This window comes from Aulostomus chinensis, chromosome 4 (genome assembly GCF_037954235.1).
Source record: "Aulostomus chinensis isolate RoL2024-O1b breed Wild chromosome 4, RoL_Achi_v1.0, whole genome shotgun sequence".
NCBI classification, from domain to species: Eukaryota; Metazoa; Chordata; class Actinopteri; order Syngnathiformes; family Aulostomidae; genus Aulostomus; species Aulostomus chinensis.
Window position 1 is genome coordinate 27,146,904 of NC_141323.1, and position 20,350 is coordinate 27,167,253.

The window sequence follows — 20,350 nt, forward strand, 5'->3', positions numbered from 1 at the left end:
GCTTTCGAATGGAATGTCATGCAGTGGTTAATTTGAAGTCGACAGATGGCAGATGCAGTACTTTTCTCTCGATGACATCAACATTCTTTTCTTTTATTGACAGGACACGTATTTGGCGTGTGAAAAGACCCTGAGGCTGTTGCGCATCACTTTTTTTCTGAGGTTGTAAAGTGTGTGAAATGGATATAGAGCCCATGTGTGTCAGAGTCAAGGGCTTACGGCCATACTACTCTGAACACGCCTGATCTCGTCTGATCTCGGAAACTAAGCAGGGTCGGGCCTGGTTAGTACTTGGATGGAAGACCGCCTGGGAATACCAGGTGCTGTAAGCTTTTTTTTTCTTTGTGAGGAAAGGGCAGCTTTTAGTCTTTGGGGACCAGCATGTTCGAGCTTCCCTCACACACCTTTTCTTGAATCGCCTTTCTGCAGCTTTGAAATTGAATGTCATGCAGCGTGTAATTTGAAGTAGACAGATGGCAGATGCAGTACTTTTCTCTAGATGACATCAAGATTCTTTTCTTTGTATTGACAGGACACCTATTTGACGTTTGAAAAGACCGTGAGGCTGTTGCACATCACATTTTTTTTAGAGGTTGTAAAGTGAGTGAAATGGATATAGAGCCCATGTGTGTAAGAGTCAAGGGCTTACGGCCAAACCACTCTGAACACGCCCGATCTCGTCTGATCTCGGAAGCTTAGCAGGGTCGGGCCTGGTTAGTACTTGGATGGAAGACCGCCTGGGAATACCAGGTGCTGTAAACTTTTTTGTTTCATTGTGAGGAAAGGGCCGCTTTGAGTCTTTGGGGACCAGCATGAGCGAGCTTCCCTCACACACCTTTTCTTGAAGCGCCCTCCGCAGCTTTGGAATGGAATGTCATGCAGTGGTTCATTTGAAGAAGACAGATGGCAGATGCAGTACTTTTCTCTCGATGACATCAACATTCTTTTCTTTTATTGACAGGACACGTATTTGGCGTGTGAAAAGACCCTGAGGCTGTTGCGCATCACTTTTTTTCTGAGGTTGTAAAGTGTGTGAAATGGATATAGAGCCCATGTGTGTCAGAGTCAGGGGCTTACGGCCATACCAGTCTGAACTCGTCTGATCTCGGAAGCTAAGCAGGGTCGGGCCTGGTTAGTACTTGGATGGAAGACCGCCTGGGAATCCCAGGTGCTGTAAGCTTTTTTGTTTCTTTGTGAGGAAAGGGCAGCTTTGAGTCTTTGGGGACCAGCATGAGCGAGCTTCCCTCACACACCTTTTCTTGAAGCGCCTTTCTGCAGCTTTGAAATTGAATGTCATGCAGCGTGTAATTTGAAGTAGACAGATGGCAGATGCAGTACTTTTCTGTAGATGACATCAACATTCTTTTTTTGTATTGACAGGACACCTATTTGGCGTTTGAAAAGACCGTGAGGCTTTTGCACGTCACTTTTTTTCTGAGGTTGTAAAGTGAGTGAAATGAATATAGAGCCCATGTGTGTAAGAGTTAAAGGCTTACGGCCATACCACTCTGAACAAGCCCGATCTCGTCTGATCTCGGAAGCTAAGCAGCGTCGGGCCTGGTTAGTACTTGGATGGGAGACCGCCTGGGAATACCAGGTGCTGTAAGCTTTTTTGTTTCTTTGTGAGGAAAGGGCAGCTTTTAGTGTTTGGGGACCAGCATGAGCGAGCTTCCCTCACACACCTTTTCTTGAAGCGCCCTCCGCAGCTTTGGAATGGAATGTCATTCAGTGGTTAATTTGAAGAAGACAGATGGCAGATGCAGTACTTTTCTCTCGATGACATCAACATTCTTTTCTTTTATTGACAGGACACGTATTTGGCGTGTGAAAAGACCCTGAGGCTGTTGCGCATCACTTTTTTTCTGAGGTTGTAAAGTGAGTGAAATGGATATAGAGCCCTTGTGTGTCAGGGTCAGGGGCTTACGGCCATACCAGTCTGAACTTGTCTGATCTCGGAAGCTAAGCAGGGTCGGGCCTGGTAAGTACTTGGATGGGAGACCGCCTGGGAATACCAGGTGCTGTAAGCTTTTTTGTTTCATTGTTAGGAAAGGGCACCTTTGAGTGTTTGGGGACCAGCATGAGCGAGCTTCCCTCACACACCTTTTCTTGAAGCGCCCTCCACAGCTTTCGAATGGAATGTCATGCAGTGTGTAATTTGAAGTAGACAGATTGCAGATGCAGTACTTTTCTCTAGATGACATCAACATTCTTTTCTTTGTATTGACAGGACAACTATTTGGTGTGTAAAAAGACCGTGAGGCTGTTGCACATCACATTTTTTTTGAGGTTGTAAAGTGAGTGAAATGGATATAGAGCCCATGTGTGTCAGAGTCAAGGGCTTACGGCCATACCACTCTGAACACGCCCGATCTCGTCTGATCTCGGAAGCTAAGCAGGGTCGGGCCTGGTTAGTACTTGGATGGAAGACCGCCTGGGAATACCAGGTGCTGTAAACTTTTTTGTTTCATTGTGAGGAAAGGGCCGCTTTGAGTCTTTGGGGACCAGCATGAGAGAGCTTCCCTCACACACCTTTTCTTGAAGCGCCTTTCTGCAGCTTTGAAATTGAATGTCATGCAGCGTGTAATTTGAAGAAGACAGATGGCAGATGCAGTACTTTTCTCTAGATGACATCAAGATTCTTTTCTTTGTATTGACAGGACACCTATTTGGCGTTTGAAAAGACCGTGAGGCTTTTGCATGTCACTTTTTTTCTGAGGTTGTAAAGTGAGTGAAATGAATATAGAGCCCATGTGTGTAAGAGTGAAAGGCTTACGGCCATACCACTCTGAACACGCCCGATCTCGTCTGATCTTGGAAGCTAAGCAGGGTCGGGCCTGGTTAGTACTTGGATGGGAGACCGCCTGGGAATACCAGGTGCTGTAAGCTTTTTTGTTTCTTTGTGAGGAAAGGGCAGCTGTTAGTGTTTGGGGACCAGCATGAGCGAGCTTCCCTCACACACCTTTTCTTGAAGCGCCCTCCGCAGCTTTGGAATGGAATGTCATGCAGTTGTTAATTTGAAGTAGACAGATGGCAGATGCAGTACTTTTCTCTCGATGACATCAACATTCTTTTCTTTTATTGACAGGACACGTATTTGGCGTGTGAAAAGACCCTGAGGCTGTTGCGCATCACTTTTTTTCTGAGGTTGTAAAGTGTTTGAAATGGATATAGAGCCCATGTGTGTCAGAGTCAAGGGCTTACGGCCATACCACTCTGAACACGCCCGATCTCGTCTGATCTCGGAAGCTAAGCAGGGTCGGTCCTGGTTAGTACTTGGATGGAAGACCGCCTGGGAATACCAGGTGCTGTAAGCTTTTTTGTTTCTTTGTGAGGAAAGGGCAGCTTTTAGTCTTTGGGGACCAGCATGAGCGAGCTTCCCTCACACACCTTTTCTTGAAGCGCCCTCCACAGCTTTCGAATGGAATGTCATGCAGTGGTTAATTTGAAGTCGACAGATGGCAGATGCAGTACTTTTCTCTCGATGACATCAACATTCTTTTCTTTTATTGACAGGACACGTATTTGGCGTGTGAAAAGACCCTGAGGCTGTTGCGCATCACTTTTTTTCTGAGGTTGTAAAGTGTGTGAAATGGATATAGAGCCCATGTGTGTCAGAGTCAAGGGCTTACGGCCATACTACTCTGAACACGCCTGATCTCGTCTGATCTCGGAAACTAAGCAGGGTCGGGCCTGGTTAGTACTTGGATGGAAGACCGCCTGGGAATACCAGGTGCTGTAAGCTTTTTTTTTCTTTGTGAGGAAAGGGCAGCTTTTAGTCTTTGGGGACCAGCATGTTCGAGCTTCCCTCACACACCTTTTCTTGAATCGCCTTTCTGCAGCTTTGAAATTGAATGTCATGCAGCGTGTAATTTGAAGTAGACAGATGGCAGATGCAGTACTTTTCTCTAGATGACATCAAGATTCTTTTCTTTGTATTGACAGGACACCTATTTGACGTTTGAAAAGACCGTGAGGCTGTTGCACATCACATTTTTTTTAGAGGTTGTAAAGTGAGTGAAATGGATATAGAGCCCATGTGTGTAAGAGTCAAGGGCTTACGGCCAAACCACTCTGAACACGCCCGATCTCGTCTGATCTCGGAAGCTTAGCAGGGTCGGGCCTGGTTAGTACTTGGATGGAAGACCGCCTGGGAATACCAGGTGCTGTAAACTTTTTTGTTTCATTGTGAGGAAAGGGCCGCTTTGAGTCTTTGGGGACCAGCATGAGCGAGCTTCCCTCACACACCTTTTCTTGAAGCGCCCTCCGCAGCTTTGGAATGGAATGTCATGCAGTGGTTCATTTGAAGAAGACAGATGGCAGATGCAGTACTTTTCTCTCGATGACATCAACATTCTTTTCTTTTATTGACAGGACACGTATTTGGCGTGTGAAAAGACCCTGAGGCTGTTGCGCATCACTTTTTTTCTGAGGTTGTAAAGTGTGTGAAATGGATATAGAGCCCATGTGTGTCAGAGTCAGGGGCTTACGGCCATACCAGTCTGAACTCGTCTGATCTCGGAAGCTAAGCAGGGTCGGGCCTGGTTAGTACTTGGATGGAAGACCGCCTGGGAATCCCAGGTGCTGTAAGCTTTTTTGTTTCTTTGTGAGGAAAGGGCAGCTTTGAGTCTTTGGGGACCAGCATGAGCGAGCTTCCCTCACACACCTTTTCTTGAAGCGCCTTTCTGCAGCTTTGAAATTGAATGTCATGCAGCGTGTAATTTGAAGTAGACAGATGGCAGATGCAGTACTTTTCTGTAGATGACATCAACATTCTTTTTTTGTATTGACAGGACACCTATTTGGCGTTTGAAAAGACCGTGAGGCTTTTGCACGTCACTTTTTTTCTGAGGTTGTAAAGTGAGTGAAATGAATATAGAGCCCATGTGTGTAAGAGTTAAAGGCTTACGGCCATACCACTCTGAACAAGCCCGATCTCGTCTGATCTCGGAAGCTAAGCAGCGTCGGGCCTGGTTAGTACTTGGATGGGAGACCGCCTGGGAATACCAGGTGCTGTAAGCTTTTTTGTTTCTTTGTGAGGAAAGGGCAGCTTTTAGTGTTTGGGGACCAGCATGAGCGAGCTTCCCTCACACACCTTTTCTTGAAGCGCCCTCCGCAGCTTTGGAATGGAATGTCATTCAGTGGTTAATTTGAAGAAGACAGATGGCAGATGCAGTACTTTTCTCTCGATGACATCAACATTCTTTTCTTTTATTGACAGGACACGTATTTGGCGTGTGAAAAGACCCTGAGGCTGTTGCGCATCACTTTTTTTCTGAGGTTGTAAAGTGAGTGAAATGGATATAGAGCCCTTGTGTGTCAGGGTCAGGGGCTTACGGCCATACCAGTCTGAACTTGTCTGATCTCGGAAGCTAAGCAGGGTCGGGCCTGGTAAGTACTTGGATGGGAGACCGCCTGGGAATACCAGGTGCTGTAAGCTTTTTTGTTTCATTGTTAGGAAAGGGCACCTTTGAGTGTTTGGGGACCAGCATGAGCGAGCTTCCCTCACACACCTTTTCTTGAAGCGCCCTCCACAGCTTTCGAATGGAATGTCATGCAGTGTGTAATTTGAAGTAGACAGATTGCAGATGCAGTACTTTTCTCTAGATGACATCAACATTCTTTTCTTTGTATTGACAGGACAACTATTTGGTGTGTAAAAAGACCGTGAGGCTGTTGCACATCACATTTTTTTTGAGGTTGTAAAGTGAGTGAAATGGATATAGAGCCCATGTGTGTCAGAGTCAAGGGCTTACGGCCATACCACTCTGAACACGCCCGATCTCGTCTGATCTCGGAAGCTAAGCAGGGTCGGGCCTGGTTAGTACTTGGATGGAAGACCGCCTGGGAATACCAGGTGCTGTAAACTTTTTTGTTTCATTGTGAGGAAAGGGCCGCTTTGAGTCTTTGGGGACCAGCATGAGAGAGCTTCCCTCACACACCTTTTCTTGAAGCGCCTTTCTGCAGCTTTGAAATGGAATCTCATGCAGCGTGTAATTTGAAGTAGACAGATGGAGGATGCAGTACTTTTCTCTCGATGACATCAACATTCTTTTCTTTGTATTGACAGGACACCTATTTGACGTGTGAAAAGACCCTGAGGCTGTTGCACATCACTTTTTTTCTGAGGTTGTAAAGTGAGTGAAATGGATATAGAGCCCATGTGTGTCAGGGTCAGGGGCTTACGGCCATACCAGTCTGAACTTGTCTGATCTCGGAAGCTAAGCAGGGTCGGGCCTGGTAAGTACTTGGATGGGAGACCGCCTGGGAATACCAGGTGCTGTAAGCTTTTTTGTTTCATTGTGAGGAAAGGGCACCTTTGAGTGTTTGGGGACCAGCATGAGCGAGCTTCCCTCACACACCATTTCTTGAAGCGCCCTCCACAGCTTTCGAATGGAATGTCATGCAGTGTGTAATTTGAAGTAGACAGATTGCAGATGCAGTACTTTTCTCTAGATGACATCAACATTCTTTTCTTTGTATTGACAGGACAACTATTTGGTGTGTAAAAAGACCCTGAGGCTGTTGCACATCACATTTTTTTTGAGGTTGTAAAGTGAGTGAAATGGATATAGAGCCCATGTGTCTGAGAGTCAAGGGCTTACGGCCATACCACTCTGAACACGCCCGATCTCGTCTGATCTCGGAAGCTGAGCAGGGTCGGTCCTGGTTAGTTCTTGGATGGAAGACCGCCTGGGAATACCAGTTGCTGTAAGCTTTTTTTTTTCATTGTGAGGAAAGGGCCGCTTTGAGTCTTTGGGGACCAGCATGAGCGAGCTTCCCTCACACACCTTTTCTTGAAGCGCCCTCTGCAGTTTTGGAATGGAATTTCATGCAGTGGTTAATTTGAAGAAGACAGATGGCAGATGCAGTACTTTTCTCTCGATGACATCAACATTCTTTTCTTTGATTGACAGGACACGTATTTGGCGTGTGAAAAGACCCTGAGGCTGTTGCGCATCACTTTTTTTCTGAGGTTGTAAAGTGTGTGAAATGGATATAGAGCCCATGTGTGTCAGAGTCAAGGGCTTACGGCCATACTACTCTGAACACGCCTGATCTCGTCTGATCTCGGAAGCTAAGCAGGGTCGGGCCTGGTTAGTACTTGGATGGAAGACCGCCTGGGAATACCAGGTGCTGTAAGCTTTTTTGTTTCTTTGTGAGGAAAGGGCAGCTTTGAGTCTTTGGGGACCAGCATGAGCGAGCTTCCCTCACACACCTTTTCTTGAAGCGCCTTTCTGCAGCTTTGAAATGGAATTTCATGCAGCGTGTAATTTGAAGTAGACAGATGGAGGATGCAGTACTTTTCTCTCGATGACATCAACATTCTTTTCTTTGTATTGACAGGACACCTATTTGACGTGTGAAAAGACCCTGAGGCTGTTGCGCATCACTTTTTTTCTGAGGTTGTAAAGTGAGTGAAATGGATAAGGAGCCCATGTGTGTCAGAGTCAGGGGCTTACGGCCATACCATTCTGAACTCGTCTGATTGCGGAAGCTAAGCAGGGTCGGGCCTGGTTAGTACTTGGATGGAAGACCGCCTGGGAATACCAGGTGCTGTAAGCTTTTTTCTTTCTTTGTGAGGAAAGGGCAGCTTTGAGTCTTTGGGGACCAGCATGTTCGAGCTTCCCTCACACACCTTTTCTTGAATCGCCTTTCTGCAGCTTTGAAATTGAATGTCATGCAGCGTGTAATTTGAAGTAGACAGATGGCAGATGCAGTACTTTTCTTTTGATGACATCAAGATTCTTTTCTTTGTATTGACAGGACACCTATTTGACGTTTGAAAAGACCGTGAGGCTGTTGCACGTCACTTTTTTTCTGAGGTTGTAAAGTGAGTGAAATGGATATAGAGCCCATGTGTGTCAGAGTCAAGGGCTTATGGCCATACCACTCTTAACACGCCCGATCTTGTCTGATTTCGGAAGCTAAGCAGGGTCAGGTCTGGTTAATACTTGGATGGGAGACCGCATGGGAATACCAGGTGCTGTAAGCTTTTTTCTTTCTTTGTGAGGAAAGGGCAGCTTTTAGTGTTTGGGGACCAGCATGAGCGAGCTTCCCTCACACACCTTTTCTTGAAGCGCCCTCCGCAGCTTTGGAATGGAATGTCATGCAGTGGTTAATTTGAAGAAGACAGATGGCAGATGCAGTACTTTTCTCTCGATGACATCAACATTCTTTTCTTTTATTGACAGGACACGTATTTGGCGTGTGAAAAGACCCTGAGGCTGTTGCGCATCACTTTTTTTCTGAGGTTGTAAAGTGTGTGAAATGGATATAGAGCCCATGTATGTCAGAGTCAAGGGCTTACGGCGAAACCACTCTGAACACGCCCGATCTCGTCTGATCTCGGAAGCTAAGCAGGGTCGGGCCTGGTTAGTACTTGGATGGGAGACCGCCTGGGAATACCAGTTGCTGTAAGCTTTTTTGTTTCTTTGTGAGGAAAGGGCAGCTTTTCGTGTTTGGGGACCAGCATGAGCGAGCTTCCCTCACACACCTTTTCTTGAAGCGCCCTCCGCAGCTTTGGAATGGAATGTCATGCAGTGGTTAATTTGAAGAAGACAGATGGCAGATGCAGTACTTTTCTCTCGATGACATCAACATTCTTTTCTTTTATTGACAGGACACGTATTTGGCGTGTGAAAAGACCCTGAGGCTGTTGCGCATCATTTTTTATTCTGAGGTTGTAAAGTGTGTGAAATGGATATAGAGCCCATGTGTGTCAGAGTCAAGGGCTTACGGCGAAACCACTCTGAACACGCCCGATCTCGTCTGATCTCGGAAGCTAAGCAGGGTCGGGCCTGGTTAGTACTACGATGCAAGACCGCCTTGGAATACCAGGTGCTGTAAGCTTTTTTGTTTCTTTGTGAGGAAAGGGCAGCTTTGAGGCTTTGGGGACCAGCATGAGCGAGCTTCCCTCACACACTTTTCTTGAAGTGCCCTCCGTAGCTTTGGAATGGAATGTCATGCAGTGGTTAATTTAAAGAAGACAGATGGCAGATGCAGTACTTTTCTCTCGATGACATCAACATTCTTTTCTTTTATTGACAGGACACGTATTTGGCGTGTGAAAAGACCCTGAGGCTTTTGCGCATCACTTTTTTTCTGAGGTTGTAAAGTGTGTGAAATGGATATAGAGCCCATGTGTGTCAGAGTCAAGGGCTTACGGCGAAACCACTCTGAACACGCCCGATCTCGTTTGATCTCGGAAGCTAAGCAGGGTCGGGCCTGGTTAGTACTTGGATTGAAGACCGCCTGGGAATACCAGGTGCTGTAAGCTTTTTTGTTTCTTTGTGAGGAAAGGGCAGCTTTTAGTCTTTGGGGACCAGCATGAGCGAGCTTCCCTCACACACCTTTTCTTGAAGCGCCTTTCTGCAGCTTTGAAATTGAATGTCATGCAGCGTGTAATTTGAAGTAGACAGATGGCAGATGCAGTACTTTTCTGTAGATGACATCAACATTCTTTTCTTTGTATTGACAGGACACCTATTTGGCGCTTGAAAAGACAGTGAGGCTTTTGCGCATCACTTTTTTTCTGAGGTTGTAAAGTGAGTGAAATGAATATAGAGCCCACGTGTGTAAGAGTCAAAGGCTTACGGCCATACCACTCTTAACACGCCCGATCTCGTCTGATCTCGGAAGCTAAGCAGGGTCCGGCCTGGTTAGTACTTGGATGGGAGACCGCCTGGGAATACCAGGTGCTGTAAGCTTTTTTGTTTCTTTGTGAGGAAAGGGCAGCTTTGAGTCTTTGGGGACCAGCATGAGCGAGCTTCCCTCACACACCTTTCCTTGAAGCGCCCTCCGCAGCTTTGGAATGGAATGTCATGCAGTGGTTAATTTGAAGTTGACAGATGGCAGATGCAGTACTTTTCTCTAGATGACATCAACATTCTTTTCTTTGTATTGACAGGACACCTATTTGGCGTTTGAAAAGACCATGAGGCTTTTGCACGTCACTTTTTTTCTGAGGTTGTAAAGTGAGTGAAATGGATATAGAGCCCATGTGTGTAAGAGTCAAGGGCTTACGGCCATACCACTCTGAACACGCATGCGCCAATCAGACGGTACGCTGACAGCACGACACACGGAGGTCGCGGACTCCGCTTTTCCCATTTCTTTCGTTTTTTTCAGCCTTTTTCATTGTTCTTCCTTATTTTCCGTGCATTTTTGGTTCGTTTTTAGAGTGAACATTTTTTCCCCCCGACAGTTTTTATCCTGATCGGGGGAGGTCAATTTGAGTTTTTTTTTTTTCCTAATGGAAAACTTTCGGACGGACCAAATGGATTTGAACTCTGCAAACGGAATTCAGATTACGAGCATGGAAAATGGACTTGACATAAACGCACAAACAGGTGAAGAAAATGAAAAATGGTTGCTTGTTAAAAGAAACAATCAGAAACTAAACATGAAGAAGTCGGAAGGAAAACTGCCGGAGGGAAATGCGAGAGCGGCTTCCGCAGCGACAGCGGGGGAAAGACGGCGAGCAGCGGCTGATTCAGAGGAGATGTGTGGAAGGAGCGCTGGAGCCGGTCCACAGGCAACGAGAGCTGGTGGCCTGAAGAACAGAGCTGAAGACGTGGTTCCGAGAAGACCTGGGCAGCGAGGAGCTACTGGAGAGGCGACGGAGAGTGAGAGAGAATTGGCGGCGGAAAGAGATGCGGCGTCTGGTGGGGAAAGGCAGCTGCAGCAGCGACATGGAGCGGCGAAATCTGCGGGTGGCGACCACAAGTATGACAGAGAACTGACGGTCAGTGTCGAGGTAACTGGGCAGGATGAAGTCCCAGTTCTCGAATTAATGAGATGCATAAGAGCACTGTGTGGAGGTTTAGTAGCCTGTAGGGCGACAGGGCCGCAGAAATATGAAATTACCATGTCACACATCAAAGGGAAAGAGAGAATCCTAGATGGTTTCAAAATTGGGGACAACACAGTGCATGTCAAAGATCTGTGTAATGATGAACTCATGGTTTCTTTTTTAAGCTTACCAGCTTACATCAGAGATGAGGAAATTTTACAAAAGCTAGAAGGGTGGGGAGTCTCAGCTGCATCAACTATAAGGAGGAGGATGTGGCCGGGTACGCAAATTGCTGATGGGACGCGGTTTCTCAAAGTAAAATTTACAGACAAGGTCCAATCTCTGCCTTATTCAGCACGGTTTGACACAGCAATAGGACCGGAATATTTCAGGGTCATACATGATAGGCAGGCTAGGGTGTGTAGGATGTGCCTCCAGCCGGGGCACATCCTAAGGGACTGTCCTGAGTTCTCCTGCCATAAGTGTGGTGTCCAGGGGCATTATGCAAGGGAGTGCAACAGGAAACCTAATAAGATACAGAAATGTGAGGTGTGTTGGAACAAAATTGATGAATGTAATTGTAATTATAGTGATGAGGATATTGTGGTGGAATCTGGATCTGAGGAGCTGTACAGTGAGATGGAAGGTTTAAGTGAGGGAGGAACGGAGGATGAGGAGGAAGATGACGAGGTGGGTAGTGGCGCCGCCAAGCAGGCTGCTGGTGAGGGTTACGCCCCTCAGAGAACCCAGAGCCCTCCTAAAGTGGTGCAGAGCCCAGGCACAAGGCTTGGTTCAAGTCTGAATGACATGAGCACTGACTCAGGCCCACAGCAGAGAGGAAAGGATGGAGGAGGAAACGGGTCCAAAAAGGAGCCGGAGCCTTCTCAACTCCTGGAATCAATGGAGGTGGGGGATACCCCAAGAGAATTGCAGCCGGCGGCAGCCACATCCACCAGGGTACCTACCTTAAATGTGCCCTCCACCTTCCCTCCTCAGAGTAGATCAAACAGTGACTCGGAAATGGACTTTGCCACAATAAAAAATATTCGGAAAAAGCACACCTCAATAAAAGATGCTGCGATGAAGAAAAAACAGAAGAAAGAAGGAGGGAGAGGTAAAAAATCTTGAGGGAAAATTGGCTGTTTAAAGGTTTTTTTGGTCTGACCATGTTTCTGCTGCACTCCCTTAATGTCAGTGGACTCCGCACTTATGGCAGGATGACCGCCATTTTACTTAAAAGCAAGTGTGACATTCTCTGCTTACAGGAGACAAGGTGGGAAGGGGATAGCGTGGCGGCAGCAAGCAAAATGTGGGAAGGAGATGTCTTTTTTAGCAACGGCACAAGTAAATCTTGTGGCGTAGCTATTTTAGTAAAAAAGACTATAAGTACCAATAGCAAGTTAATATATCATGACAAGAAAGGTAGAATACTTATTATAGATGTTTGCATAAACAATAGAACATACAGAATTGTTAACATATATGCCAGTAACTGTGAAAAGGAAAGGAAAATGTTTCTAAATAGTATAAGCAGATGGATAGATCATAGAACCATAATAATAGGAGATTTCAATATCGCATTAACTAAGGATGATATATCAATTAACAATGTATACAAGAATGACACAAGCAGAACTGAGCTATATAATTTAATGAATATTCACAATTTGACAGATGTATGGAGAATTCACAACCCATTCAAGAAAGAGTACTCCAGAAGACAGGTTGTGCAGGGAAAAATGAAACAAGCCAGAATAGATTTATGTCTAGCGGCCCCTGAAGCAACAAAACAGATCAATAAAATACAATATAATTATAACGCATGGAGTGATCACGCAACAATTGAGTGTTACTTGGGTGCTGCAGGAGGTTTCAGGGGGGGAGGTACCTGGTGCCTCAACTCCAGCCTCCTGGCAGATTCAACTTACGTTAAAAAAATCACAAAACTGCTTGATTATGCAAAAATTGAAATGAAAATAGAAAATAATTTTATAGAAAAGTGGGAAATTCTAAAGCAAAGAATTAAAAGAAGTAGTATAAATTATAGTAAAGAGAAAAAGTGGAGAGAGGAGCTGGAAGAAAATCGACTAAGAAAATTAATCAATCATGAAATAGCATTATTTGATAAAGAACCGAACAGAAACACAGAAAACTATAAATTATATAAAGCAAAACTAGGAAACATAGAAAAAATAAAATGCAGAGGTGCAATGATAAGAAGCAGAGTTAAAAATTTAGTAGAAGGAGAAAAATGCACCGCATATTTTTTGGGGCTCGAAAAGCAAAAACAAAACAAAACTATCATAGAAAAAATCAACGATATAACTGGAAAAGAATATGACGATCAAGAAAATATACTAAGAGTAACTACAGAGTTTTATAAAGAATTATTTGATAATGGACATAGCAATAGCGAAGAGGTAGACAAGTTGTTATCAAATATCCAAACTAGTATTTCAGTGGAGGATAAGGAATGGTCCGATGCACAAATTACTATTAATGAGATAAAGACGGCAATAGATAGCTTAAATAAAAACAAAAGTCCAGGGGTAGATGGTTTAACAGCAGAATTTTATATTTGTTTCAAAGAGCAGATAGCTCCCCTGTTGCTGTCATTGTACCACTCAATGGAACGGGAACAGAGAACATCCAATACATTCACTGCAGGAATAATTTCACTTATCTACAAAAATAAAGGTTCAAAACAGGATATAACAAACTATAGACCAATAAGTTTACTCAATACAGATTACAAGATACTGACCAAAACACTGGCAAACAGGCTTAAACTTACAATAGGAAACATTATTGGTAATACACAGGCATACGGCATACCAGATAGAGACATCATAGATACGATCCTTACAATAAAGGATACCGTCAGGACAATGGCAGCACAGGGGGGGTATCTGCTCGGAATTGATTTGGAGAAAGCATTCGACAGAGTAGAACATCTTTTCTTATATAAAACTTTAAAAAGATTTGGATACGGTGAAGGCTTTATTAGATGGATTAAATTATTATACGATAACGCATACAGTCAAATAAAGATAAATGGACAACTAACAGAAAAGATCAAATTAAAAAGATCGGTAAGGCAAGGATGCCCGCTTTCGGCTCTTTTATACAGTATTGTTGCTGAGCCACTAGCTTTAAGTATAATGAATGATAAGAATATTATAGGTATAAAAACATATAGAGACAAAGTCGTTAAAATAGCACAATTTGCGGATGATATCAATATAATGTTTAAAAATGAAGAAAATTTAAATTATATTATAAAACATCTAGAAAGATATGAAAAAGCATCAGGAGCTAAGGTTAACAGAAATAAGTCAGAAATGATGGAATTCGGTAAAAATAGTTTAAAAAATAATTGGGGTTTTAGCACTAAAAAATACAGGAAAATACTGGGTGTATACATTGGTAAAAATGAAGGGCAAGCCAGGGACTTAGGGTGGAGAGAACTTGTAAAAAAGGTAGAAAATACACTTAATTTATGGAGAAGTAGGGGTTTAAGCCTGAGAGGAAAGGTAATTGTCATCAATGCCTTAATACTGTCAAAAATTAATCATGTTTTGGGGGCCTGTGAGCTACCGCAGTGGGCACTAAATTCGCTAAATGAAGCGATCTCCTCCTTCCTTTGGAGGGGAAAGGGAAATTCGATCGCTCATCGGGTGATAATTGCGAATAAAAGGGAGGGGGGATTAGGACTAATTGACATCAGTGCAAAAAAAGATGCACTCAGGGCCAAATTAGTTAGAAATTTTCTCGATTCGAACAGGCAGTACCCCTGGGAGGACACAATGGCGGGCTACCTGGCTGAGTACGGGGAGGGGGAGAAACTCCCTCTTTATCACCTCCTTCCTGGGAAAAGCCATGGCTCGCTACCGATGTTCTACCAGGAGGTGCTAGAGGCATGGGGCAAATTCCTGCCCCACCTCAGGCCTAAGTGCAGTCAGAAAAGTCATGTGCTGCAGTTACCTTTTCTCGAAAGCACCTTTTTCACACACAATGGTAGGACACTTAAATGCAGGGCACTTCAGCAACATAATATAACAAGGGTCGGTCAAGTGGTGGGGGAAAGGGGTCTGTTCAGTCTCAGGAAAGTCACAACCCAACTCAAAAAAACAGGGACACCGTGCAGAAAGGATTACCTAAATGGACTAGGTAACAAAATCAACAGAAACATAACCTCACTGTGGAGAAACTTAATCATCACGGACAAATCGAGAGCAGACCCCGAACTCCCACCGCTTGAGCTTGTCACACAGTACACAGGGAAAGAGCTGTCACAGGTGAAAACAAAGGACTGGTACACCATAGGGATTAACTCAATGAAACGCACTCCAAAAGCAGAAAAACACTGGGCACAATTATTCAAGGGAATACCGATAGGAAAAATCTGGCAAAACCTTAACATACCTTACATGGACAGCAATACTTTCAAGCTAGAATTCAATATCAGACACAGGAGAATTTTCACAGGAATCAAATTACACCAGATTAATAAGGAAAACTACAGTAGGACATGCCAAATCTGCAATAAAGAACCGGAAGACCAGGAGCATCTATTCATCAACTGCAAGGAATCGGATAAATTCAGGAATTTCATAAGGATGCTACTGCAAGAGCACTGCAATTTCAGTTTGACAGATGAAACACTATGGACATGGACTCTTCTCTTTGGTACAACACTGAAACAAAAGGATCAGAACAGGACTCTCATAAATACCATACTCATTTTTGCAAAAAAATCAATATGGACAACTAGAAACTACGCTCTCTATGAAAAGAAGAAAATAAACATATTTGGGGTTTTTTACACAACACTCTTGACGCACCTACAAATCTTACATGACATGGACAAGGATATTTTTGAAAACACTTTCTGCAGGAAAAACACATTTTTCAACAGAGCAAATGGCAAAATTGAAATAAACAAGATTGACAATGGTATGTTTTCTCTTCAAATTCCCAGCTAAGTAGTCTCTTTTTTTTTATAAAGCAAAGTATTTTTCAAATTTAATAAAAGGGGTGAGCAAATTGGGTGGTTTATGTTTTTGGTGTGTTTAACATTTCATTTTGATAAAATTTCATTAAAAAAATAAAAAAAAATTTGTGTGTGTGACACTTCACGACAGGAATTTGTTCTTTTTAGTCCCATGAGTTTTTTTTGTCTCTCTTTAATTTTTATTTATTTTTTTTGGAATGACCTGCATTGCTCCAGTGGCTGTAGGCACATAGTGTTGGTTTATTTGTCTAAATTTAACTTAATTTAAAAAAAAAAACAAAAACAAAACAAAACTCTGATGGTGTTTTCATCAAGTTCGAGGTGTATCAAGGGTGGGGGTTTTTTTTTGGTAAGATTTCTTTCCTGAAGGAATTTATTTTTTATATAATTGTTAAATTTTGTCATGTAAATAAGAATGTACAGTTGGTAAAAATGTATGATGTATTTTTGATAATAAAAGACAAAAAAAAAAAAAAAACACGCCCGATCTCGTCTGATCTCGGAAGCTAAGCAGGGTCGGGCCTGGTTAGTACTTGGATGGAAGACCGCCTGGGAATACCAGGTGCTGTCAGCTTTTTTATTTCTTAATGAGGAAAGGGCAGCTTTGAGTCTTTGGGGACCAGCATGAGCGAGCTTCCCTCACACACCTTTTCTTGAAGCGCCCTCCACAGCTTTGGAATGGAATGTCATGCAGTGGTTAATTTGAAGTAGACAGATGGCAGATGCAGTACTTTTCTCGAGATGACATCAACATTCTTTTCTTTTATTGACAGGACACCTATTTAATTTGAAGTAGAAAGATGGCAGATGCAGTGTACTGGGCTTCTCTCTACTCCTCTCTCTCCTCCTATATGTGTCATACATTAATTATACTCATAGGTATTACTAACTTGTCTCCTTTTCTGGAGCCTTTTTGGCTCCTCTCATTCCAGATCTGGGTGGTGCTGGAGGAGGCTGCAGAGCTGAAGAGGCTCAAGCTGCCACCCGTAGCTCCACCTACTCACATCACCGTCTTTCCATCAGTCTCTCTCTCTCTTTATCTCTGTCCCTCTCTTTCCTTCTACATATCCGTCTTCCTCCATTATCTGTTTTGTTCCTGTTCTCTTTCCCCCCAATCGGTCAAAGCAGAAGGCCGTCCCCATTGAGCCTGGATCTGCTCGATGTTCCTGCCTGTTAAAAGGAAGGTTTTTGTCGCCGCTTTTGCAGGATGTGCTTGCTGATGGAGAATTGTTGGGTGTAGATTCATTGAAGCAGTTTGGTACTGGACCTGCTCTACCTGTAAAGTGTCATGAGATAAGTTTTGTTGTGATTTGGTGCAATATAAATAAAATTAACTTGACCAGTGTCATTTGTGGTCTTTCGTTAATTGCATGCCACATGAAATTATTATTAGTCACTTTTATCTCACATTTGACCTGCAGCTACAGTCTCACAGTGGCAAGACAAGAACACTTCTACTTCTGATGATAACAGTTTGTTCAACAATGAACTTCATCCAGTACCATGTTGTTAAACACTGGAACACCAGCATAGCACCTGAACAGGGACTTTAACCCTGGACCCTCAGATTAAAAGTCTGATGCTCTACCGTCTGAGCTACTCAGGCTCTTCCTTCAGCATTTAGACAGGAAAAGAAACACCTGTGAAGGTCAAACTGCTGCTTTCTTGACTTGTTCAATCCTCCATGTTCAAGTCCACCATGCTTTTGATTGGTTCTGATTCTCTGTGGCAAAATCCAACAAGAGGCTCCAAAAATGTCTTGAATGTCATAAGAATGCACAGGACAAGATGTTCGTTTCCTTCATGTCTGCAGTTCCTCCACTGGAAAGTAAAGTCAATGCTGTTCCTCTGCTGAAACCTGGGATCGGACCAGGGACCTTTAGATCTTCAGTCTAACGCTCTCCCAACTGAGCTATTTCAGCTCTGAGGGAGGGCCCTGCTTCTCTCATTTTATAATCTCTTCCACTCTCACTAGAACTTAGAGAGGATTTGAGCTTCTGAAGTCATGACACATTGAACAGTTCGACAGGACCATTTTTGATGAATGTCTGAATCAAACAAGCCTCTTTTGTTTGTCTTCTTCCCAGTTGCCTCAACATTGTGTGAGCCAATAATTCCACATCTGTACCAGACACACCTCTGGTTGGTGGGTTTTATGGATCTTTCTGTTCTAACAGTGTCTTTTATCTTAAATATGCCACTTTCACATGAAAACATCAATAACAGGACAATATCAAAACTATTATTGCTGCTGTTGCTGTTGTTGGTTGTGTGTCTGTCTTCCATCCCCCTGTCCCCCTGTCTTTCTCTCTGCTTGTCTTTCACCCTCATCTTGTTCCCATCTTTTTGTCATTCTCTCCCTCATTTCTCTCTGTCTTTTGTCTTTTCTTCTCTATATTTGTCTTCTGCTGCTCCAGGATCAGCTCCTATCACACAGTGGTCCAGAACCATTATGAAGCCTGATCATGAATGTGAGCAAAGCTCTTCGAACAGGCCTGCTGCCACCACAACTAAGATCCTGCAGGTCACTAGAAACTCCAGTGTCCAGCTGACAAGTGGACTTTCCTCTGATCTGTGGTGGTGCTGAGTTTAGCAAACATCTCCAACAAGAAGATGAAGGAGGCCATCAACTCCTCCAAGCTCAACATCTATACTGGCTTTACTGGGAGATCAGGAGGTCAAAGCAGATCTTCACCCTCCACCTCAGATGGTTTCTACTCACAGAGATGAGGGACCAGTTCAAACCAGCTACCTGGAGCTCCCTTAAGCCATTGTCCCCATCAGCTAACATCTAGATCTGGACCTGCACCGGTGCTGACTTGTGTCTTGAGTCCCCAGAGTTTGTTGAACCAGAGAAGCTTCAACTGGTGACGGTCGTACAACCAAGTGTGAAGGTGAGCCTGCATTGTCTGATCTGGAGCTAACAGGGGAATTAGCAAGTGCTCTGACTGTTCTAGAGTTGCTGCTTAGTTGAATTTGAATTTATTTGTTGAAATGTTCCAGTTTCTATGAGGTCAGGGAAGATTGGTGTGGATCTAAAGGTCCCTGGTTGGATCCCAGGACATTGTTTTGGCTCATTTGAACATTTTCAAACCCTCGTTGCTCAGATTTTACATGAATTTGATCATGACTTTTGGACAAATGTCTTGTTTATTAATTAAATAATCACTTCAGTTATGAATTTAGTGAGTCACCCAGACTTGGTCAATAACAAAAATTAGTCTGGTTATTATTCAGTTTCCAGTCAGTAGGGACACACGCACACACACACACACACACACACACACACACACACACACACACACACACACACACACAGCCTGTCTTTGGTATAAAATGGTCTGTCACGTTCACGTTGGAAGATTTCTCTGACTCCATTGTGAATAAAGAGATTCTTCATCTGACACCTGAGTCTTGATCCACTGATTCCTCTGATCCACCTCTTTCTGCTCCAACAAGGCTGACATGGATCAGGTGGGTCCATGTCATCCAATCAGTAGGTTTCTCTTCTCAATTAATTTTCTTCATCCCAGTTTAGATTGATTCTTCTCAGCCTCATGAAGGAGCATCTGATCAGGTGTTTGACTGCTTGTTGGTTGTAATTCCATAGATTTTAATCTCAGATGTTATAGAATTAATAAGAACATCTTAAAGACCTTTGTCCAACACTTGAAACTCACCTGTCTGTGGAGGCCCAACTGGCCTTTGGTCGTGAGGTGGTGGATGCATGTGAATGAAATGAGGCTCGTGTTGCTGTGAGGAGCCACTAGAGGGAGACACCTGTCGTTCCTCCCAGCTGACAATGAGGCTTCACAGCTGCATTTGAAGCTGTCCTTTATGAGTCACAACTGTCTTGAGCTCAGGAGCCAAACTCACCGAAAAAATATGCAAGTGGCTTTGGACAAAAGCATCTGCTCAATGAAATTGTAGGATTGTAGAATTCTATAAATGTATAATATAATTGTAGAAATGCTCTCTCTCACCACCCCCCAAAGTCTGTGCCAGGGTCTCTGGCCAGTGGTCAATGGCTCCTATCACCTGCCCAGGATGGATCCAGCTTGCTTGTCTTTGTAATTCTGCACTTATTAGAGACCTGGAAACAAAGGAATGCGGAAAAAGAGAAAATAGGACCTCACACAAATGGGCTTGTGACACAATTTTAAAGAGTTGTGTCAATGTGAATCTTTTACAAATGTGTGTGTGAATGTGGTTGTTGTGGCCGAGTGGTGAAGGCGATGGACTAGAAATCCATTGGGGTCTCCCTGCTCAGGTTGGAGTCCTGCCAACAACGTTAAAGTGTTGATGTTCTGGAGGAGACAACATCTGATCTTTTTAGATCCACGAGTCAAAGGTTTTCTTTAAAGTGCTGCAGCAGCTGAGGATGAGGGAGAGACAGAATTTCAAACCATCTTCGTGAGGACATTTTGAAAAATGATGATATTTGCCACAGTTATTATTGACTTGGAACACTGCAAAAATATCCCCTCTCCAAAAACCCTCCTCTTCAACTTTGTACCCAAGTTGTCTCCTCATCAGGCACCACA

At 43.8% G+C, this 20,350-nt stretch overlaps 12 non-coding genes and 12 pseudogenes across 12 annotated transcripts; 23 read left to right on the forward strand and 1 right to left on the reverse strand.

Annotated features, from left to right (window-relative positions):
- Window positions 1–213: 213 nt before the first annotated feature.
- On the forward strand, window positions 214–332 carry LOC147264743 (5S ribosomal RNA). Its single transcript, XR_015115199.1, has one exon. It is a non-coding gene; the product is annotated as a 5S ribosomal RNA (ribosomal RNA).
- Window positions 333–643: 311 nt separating this feature from the next.
- On the forward strand, window positions 644–762 carry LOC147264744 (5S ribosomal RNA; annotated as a pseudogene).
- A 309-nt stretch (window positions 763–1,071) lies between these two features.
- On the forward strand, window positions 1,072–1,180 carry LOC147264745 (5S ribosomal RNA; annotated as a pseudogene).
- Window positions 1,181–1,490: 310 nt separating this feature from the next.
- Window positions 1,491–1,609, forward strand: LOC147264746 (5S ribosomal RNA). Its single transcript, XR_015113311.1, has one exon. It is a non-coding gene; the product is annotated as a 5S ribosomal RNA (ribosomal RNA).
- Window positions 1,610–1,918: 309 nt separating this feature from the next.
- On the forward strand, window positions 1,919–2,027 carry LOC147264747 (5S ribosomal RNA; annotated as a pseudogene).
- Window positions 2,028–2,337: 310 nt separating this feature from the next.
- Window positions 2,338–2,456, forward strand: LOC147264748 (5S ribosomal RNA). Its single transcript, XR_015113384.1, has one exon. It is a non-coding gene; the product is annotated as a 5S ribosomal RNA (ribosomal RNA).
- Window positions 2,457–2,767: 311 nt separating this feature from the next.
- LOC147264749 (5S ribosomal RNA) lies at window positions 2,768–2,886 on the forward strand. The gene has a single exon (XR_015112832.1). It is a non-coding gene; the product is annotated as a 5S ribosomal RNA (ribosomal RNA).
- A 309-nt stretch (window positions 2,887–3,195) lies between these two features.
- Window positions 3,196–3,314, forward strand: LOC147264750 (5S ribosomal RNA). Its single transcript, XR_015113418.1, has one exon. It is a non-coding gene; the product is annotated as a 5S ribosomal RNA (ribosomal RNA).
- Window positions 3,315–3,623: 309 nt separating this feature from the next.
- Window positions 3,624–3,742, forward strand: LOC147264751 (5S ribosomal RNA). The gene has a single exon (XR_015115200.1). It is a non-coding gene; the product is annotated as a 5S ribosomal RNA (ribosomal RNA).
- A 311-nt stretch (window positions 3,743–4,053) lies between these two features.
- On the forward strand, window positions 4,054–4,172 carry LOC147264752 (5S ribosomal RNA; annotated as a pseudogene).
- A 309-nt stretch (window positions 4,173–4,481) lies between these two features.
- LOC147264753 (5S ribosomal RNA) lies at window positions 4,482–4,590 on the forward strand (annotated as a pseudogene).
- A 310-nt stretch (window positions 4,591–4,900) lies between these two features.
- LOC147264754 (5S ribosomal RNA) lies at window positions 4,901–5,019 on the forward strand. Its single transcript, XR_015113312.1, has one exon. It is a non-coding gene; the product is annotated as a 5S ribosomal RNA (ribosomal RNA).
- Window positions 5,020–5,328: 309 nt separating this feature from the next.
- LOC147264755 (5S ribosomal RNA) lies at window positions 5,329–5,437 on the forward strand (annotated as a pseudogene).
- A 310-nt stretch (window positions 5,438–5,747) lies between these two features.
- LOC147264756 (5S ribosomal RNA) lies at window positions 5,748–5,866 on the forward strand. The gene has a single exon (XR_015113386.1). It is a non-coding gene; the product is annotated as a 5S ribosomal RNA (ribosomal RNA).
- A 311-nt stretch (window positions 5,867–6,177) lies between these two features.
- Window positions 6,178–6,286, forward strand: LOC147264757 (5S ribosomal RNA; annotated as a pseudogene).
- Window positions 6,287–6,596: 310 nt separating this feature from the next.
- On the forward strand, window positions 6,597–6,715 carry LOC147264758 (5S ribosomal RNA; annotated as a pseudogene).
- A 309-nt stretch (window positions 6,716–7,024) lies between these two features.
- LOC147264759 (5S ribosomal RNA) lies at window positions 7,025–7,143 on the forward strand. The gene has a single exon (XR_015114228.1). It is a non-coding gene; the product is annotated as a 5S ribosomal RNA (ribosomal RNA).
- A 311-nt stretch (window positions 7,144–7,454) lies between these two features.
- Window positions 7,455–7,563, forward strand: LOC147264760 (5S ribosomal RNA; annotated as a pseudogene).
- A 311-nt stretch (window positions 7,564–7,874) lies between these two features.
- Window positions 7,875–7,993, forward strand: LOC147264761 (5S ribosomal RNA; annotated as a pseudogene).
- Window positions 7,994–8,302: 309 nt separating this feature from the next.
- Window positions 8,303–8,421, forward strand: LOC147264762 (5S ribosomal RNA). The gene has a single exon (XR_015114886.1). It is a non-coding gene; the product is annotated as a 5S ribosomal RNA (ribosomal RNA).
- A 310-nt stretch (window positions 8,422–8,731) lies between these two features.
- Window positions 8,732–8,850, forward strand: LOC147264763 (5S ribosomal RNA; annotated as a pseudogene).
- A 308-nt stretch (window positions 8,851–9,158) lies between these two features.
- Window positions 9,159–9,277, forward strand: LOC147264764 (5S ribosomal RNA; annotated as a pseudogene).
- Window positions 9,278–9,588: 311 nt separating this feature from the next.
- Window positions 9,589–9,707, forward strand: LOC147264765 (5S ribosomal RNA). Its single transcript, XR_015114477.1, has one exon. It is a non-coding gene; the product is annotated as a 5S ribosomal RNA (ribosomal RNA).
- Window positions 9,708–17,655: 7,948 nt separating this feature from the next.
- On the reverse strand, window positions 17,656–17,728 carry trnaf-gaa (transfer RNA phenylalanine (anticodon GAA)). The gene has a single exon. It is a non-coding gene; the product is annotated as a tRNA-Phe (tRNA).
- Window positions 17,729–20,350: the final 2,622 nt, after the last annotated feature.